The sequence below is a fragment of the Salvelinus sp. IW2-2015 genome, linkage group LG20, assembly GCF_002910315.2.
Source record: "Salvelinus sp. IW2-2015 linkage group LG20, ASM291031v2, whole genome shotgun sequence".
In the NCBI taxonomy this organism is placed as follows: domain Eukaryota; kingdom Metazoa; phylum Chordata; class Actinopteri; order Salmoniformes; family Salmonidae; genus Salvelinus; species Salvelinus sp. IW2-2015.
In genome coordinates this window covers 8,461,364-8,466,768 of record NC_036860.1, presented here as the reverse complement: position 1 = coordinate 8,466,768, position 5,405 = coordinate 8,461,364, and the positions used below count along the sequence as shown (strand labels likewise).

The 5,405-nt window shown below is 48.2% G+C and overlaps 1 pseudogene; it reads right to left on the bottom strand.

Moving 5' to 3' along the window:
- LOC111981445 (MAGUK p55 subfamily member 3-like) overlaps positions 1–5,405 on the bottom strand; it is a 25,186-nt pseudogene that overhangs the window by 10,904 nt on the left and 8,877 nt on the right.

Sequence of the window (5,405 nt, the reverse complement as noted above, 5' to 3'; positions counted from 1 at the left end):
GGAGAGAGAGAGAGAATGAGAGTGAAAGAAAGAAAGGGAGAGAGAGAGAGAATGAGAGCGAAAGAAAGAAAGGGAGAGAGAGAGAGAATGAGAGCGAAAGAAAGAAAGGGAGAGAGAGAGAGACAGAAAAAGAGAAAGAGAGGGTAGAGACAGGAAGTGACATAGAGTTATTTAAACATAACTATCAGGGACAAATAATCTATATTTGCTAAAAAAAATCTGCATCAACATCAAGTTAAGTCCACTGATTAGTTACAGGATGTGCCATTTGTTGTGCAGTTTGATGAATTAACTTATCAGAAACATAAATAGCATTAGGTACTGTAGATAAGACGTCACAGGCTCACACAACTAGCTTGGTCAAGCAGACTGACTGCTTAAAATGAAAGAGAATATGTGCTATCGGGAGATCTCATAAGGCTTCCACACAACTAGAGGAAGTTGCTGTTTGTAGTATTGGCCACTAGAGGGCAGTATCGTCAAAGTAGAATGACCACACTGCCATAGACATCCTGAAGCTGCTGTCTTACCGATCAGAACCACCAGGCGGGGTCTCTCGTTGGGCCGGTGCTGGTAGCGAGTCACCTCCTCGTAGGTGGCAAAGTCTGGATCGGTGGGGTCGCGGCTGGCCGCTCCTCCGAGGGATCCTGACCGGTCCTTCCGGCTCAGACGGAAACTCCTCCTCAGACCCGCTGCACAGGACAGGCAGGTGGCAGGGTCGGGAAGAGCAAGGTGAGGCAGGGAGGCAAAGGGTCAAAATGTCAGATATGATCATCCACTTAAGTGGTTTTATACACTGTCTAACACATGCTCTTTCTACATAATTACAACCGTGTTCTCTAAGGCATGTTAGATAGCGCTTGCAGTTGTTCTCACTTGGCAATTAGTGTTGCTGACAAACATTTTGAACGCGTCATATCAGGACATCATATCAGGACATCATGCAAATCAAACCCCAACATAACCATAACATTATTCTTTGTTGGATTATTCGGTGTTGGTTATCGAATTAACAAAGAATGTGCAACCCTTGATAAGCATGCATTAAAACCCCAGTGAACCGTGTGACCATTCACATACTAGTGGTAAACTGGGATTCGTCGTTAACCAGTGAGTGATTCTACAGGTCTGACAGCCCGACCCGTGCTTATCTCTTAGGTAAATGGGCTGCCAGCGGCAWTGTGAGATATCGACTGAATCTGCTCATTTACAAGCGCGTGTCCAACACGTATCAGTCACATGCAGCTAATATCTGACAAAGGGGGTTTGTCAGCTCCACGTTGACAGTGAGAAATAAGCTCTGGGACTGAGAGTGAAGCGAACACACTTCTGCTATCAATATCAAGCTCATGCCTCTCCTTTCTCTTCTTATGGGAGACTTGGCTTYACTCGACGAACAACTAGTAATACTACAGGAAGGATAAAAGATCAATTGGCCTTGATAGAATTGGAAGGACAATGGTCTGGTTTGTAACACATGTACGAGTATACAGTACAACGGACACATGCTGCTTGACAGAGGGCTACAGGAGTGGACCAGGAGGGATAGGGCAGCCTGACTCTGGAGACCACAGTGTAGTGTTAGTGACACACACGCACACACACGCACGGGCGCACGCACACGCAGACACGCACACACAGTGTCTCCAGGCCCATGGGTGCCCATCCCCCCCTKCCCGCGGACAGTGGGAATACCTGAGGGAACAAGCCGGTAACAGTACCTGAATAAAATTCCCAGGAAAACACCTGGCCACAGGAGGGCGCCACTGCTTTACACTTAGGAGAGACTATAACTGGCATTAGAGCATCACACAACCCAGCCTCGCGCCTCAGTCTCCACACAGGGTGAAACAAGCAGCAAAACGTGTCTGGTTGGTTGAGTGTGCAATGCGTCCAACGCAGCAGGACCCTCATGGGGGGTGAGGGTAGGAGGGGTGCACCAGCCATAGCAGCAGAGGCAGAGGCAAGAGGGGAGTCTCAGGAGGATCCAAACACGGCTTAGTTTGGGGCAAGGCAAGGGTGCTGAGTTTTAATCTCCATATTAAGGAGTAACCTGATTGGTTGATGTCAGTGTTCTGTGTCATTACGAAGGAAACAAAACATGTTTTACCCCTTTTGATTTACTGGCACTCAAATGAGGTGTAGACTAATAAAGTTGGTCTTATTGCCATGGGAGGGCAGTGTTTGACTGTCAGCTGTGTTCAGATCACCTCCGTGTGCTCTGCTTTTCACTCCAACAGTTTCTGGGTATGGGGGAAGGGGAGGGGCCTCAAGGTCATGTAAGGGTGAAGGAGGCGAGGGGAGGACAGTGGGAGGGCAGCAGGGGCTGAGGATTATGGGAAAGCGTATATTGTCGTGCCAATGCAATTTCAGTCTGGATGCAAACTGTATTTACCAAGGTCGGTAGCTTGAGGGTTAAATCCAATTGATAACGCTCATTAGCAAGTAGTAACATTTTTGAATGCCCTGAAATGACTGCTACTCTGGTGTCTGGGGAACTGATAATGAGCCTAATGAGCCTGTTAATACTCTGACAGAGACGCATAGCAGCCATGTGTCTCGATATCTACTGGAGATAAAACTGTTTCACGTCTGGCACTCGCACTCTATCACACCCTCTTCAGCACTTTTCTCATTACCTAATTACGTAAACGAGACCGATTTGTTAATGACACCTGAAGGAGTGAGAGACTAACTCCCCTTTTCGCCCTCCCTCTTTCATATTAATCTGGTGCTGGAATGCACCACTCTCTCCTTCAATACTAGTCTTCCCTATCAAATGAACTGGGATCAGTTCCGTCTCCTCTCAGCATTGTCTCCCCCCACCTCTCTCCTCCACCTCTCTCCTCCTTCTCCATCACTTCCCCACACAGACACCCCAACTCCAGCCAGTCCCACCTCAGGACATCATACGTTCCCCAACCCAAAGCGGCATTTCAGTTAGCCAGCAGCACACAGCAAGGTCCTGGAGGACACATAGACATCAGACGGCAAAAGAGGTAAACGGTGGCAGAAGGAGGAAGACGTGCAGGCTCTCACCTATGTACTGTCCATTGAAATAGCCCTCACAATCACAGTCCTCTGTAGGGAGGCAAGCAGGGAGAAGAGGGGGGCAGGGGTGAGCGGAGGGTAAGTAACCTGAAGGAAGGATCAGAGGGGTGGGGAGGTGGGGTACAGAGGTGGGGGGGGCTGCGGGCTCCGAAGCAGGACAGGCAGGGTCAGGCAGGCGGGCAGAGGGGTGGGCGCGGGGTAGGTCCCTAAGCCAGCAGGTCAGGACAGGAAGGTTTTAGCAGGACAGGCCCTCAGCCGGAGCCCGCAGCCACTGTGGCAGCCATGATGGGGGAGGTTTGACAGACACCACACAGACACATCGAGTACTTCTGGGGCAGTCGACTGGAAAAGGGAACCGCGTCTCCCTGGCCCACACACATAGCTTTGTGAAATGGACAGTTCACAAAGCTATGGTAGCTAGCATACAAAACCCTTGCATTCACAACTCTAAACTGCTGAATTCAATATTTAAACTCAGCAAAAACTAGTTTCAATATCTGATGTCTCTGAAACTCTGGATATGCAAACAAAGTGCTGAAATGGCAGATTCACAACTCAGAGATACTGATTGAAAATAGTGACACAGAAAAACGGTGCAAGTAAAAGACGACGGCAGAGAAGGGAGAGGGAGAAAGAGAAATCCTCTGCAGGGAGAAGAACAGGTGCCAAGACACAGTAGAGGAGTACGAAGAGGGTAGCAAACTGCAGTAGACAGAACAAGATGATTCAGAGAAGAACGAAAGAGAGAACAAAAGAGTAGAAGCTGATGATGATGGAGGAGGATTGGGTCATTGCTATCTTTAAGTGATTGCAGAAAACAAACAATCGTGGAAAGGTTAGAGTTTTTTGTAGTGTGTTCCGAGTCCGTTATTTAAGAACGCACGCACGCACGAACTCCACACACACACACTGCAATCGCGGTGAATCTCTATTCTGGTCTCGTAGGCTGCCTAAGTGGGGAGGATTTAGCTGGAAGCAGAGCAGTACAGGACCCATGGGGTCTCATCCACCCCCGCAGCACAGGCACACAACACACACACACACACACACACACACACACACACACACACACACACACCACACACACACACACACCACACACACACACACACACCACACACACAACACACACACACACACACACACACACACACACACACACACACACACCAAAAGAAAGAGAGACGGCTGAGAGCTTTGATGCCTCTACTAATATACCTTCTAGTAGAGCCTGCAAGCAGACAGTAACCGTCCTCTCTAGTCATCAAGGAGTTTCAAAACACGGAACGCAAATGTCAAATGGAAGTCATGAGAAATATAAGAGTAATAAAACATAAGTCACCACATGTCCATGTATCTGATTATGCATAATTGTGGATGGTTACTAGTATTCTCTGAGTCCATGTCCTGTCTAATCACTGACATGGCAATAACTACTGGCACACTGCCCTCATTCCCGTGATCATGGTTATGTGTGAAGTGAGTGAGGGAGAAGAGACTGAAAAGAGAGAGAGAGACAGAGAGAGGATTGCAGGCATCTCTGTACCAGTATACCCACCTTTGTCACATCCCTGGTCATCTGAGGTAAGCAGTGAGGGAAAGGAGGATGATGAGAAATCTTTGACAAACAGTTAACACAAAAAAAACCCAACGGGCAATGGGATGGGGTATTGGTGTTATTCCTCTCTCAATTCTTTTGTCTGATATTCACAAACTCTAAAATATACTTTTTCCCTAGCAGGCGAGTCGTTGGAGAATGAGAGAAAACGAGGAGAGAGAGAGAGAGAGATGGGAAATTATAGATTTAAAACGCACAAACTGTCTCAGTCTCAGTCTCTGTTCTATGACGTCATCGAGGGTCGAGGCCTCTGGACCCACATTAAAAAGGCAACCTCAGGAGCCTTCACTAGGGGCAATGGAATTAATCAAGAGAGAGGGAAGAGAGAGAGAGAGAGAGAGAGAGAGAGAGAGAAAGAGAGCGAGAGAGAGAGAAGGGAGAGAAAAGAGAGAGTTAGGGGGTAGAGAGGTAAGAGAGGAGAGAGAGAGAGAGAGAGAGAGAGAGAGAGAGAGAGAGAGAGAAGAGAGAGAGAGAGGAAGAGAGAGAGAGAAGAGAGAGGAGAGAGAGAGAGAGAGAGAGAGAGAGAGAGAGAAGAGAGAGAGAGAGAGAGAGAGAAGAGAGAGAGAGAGAGGAGAGATAAAAGAGAGAGAGGGGTGAGAGGTAGAGAGAGAGAGAGAGAGAGACATGGGCCCATGGTATAACCAGCTAGCTGACATATTGCTAAGCTCTTGTTGTCTCCCTGGGGCTCCAGACCTAATCGGGATGCCTGTCGGATTATGGAACCAGAGCGCTCACC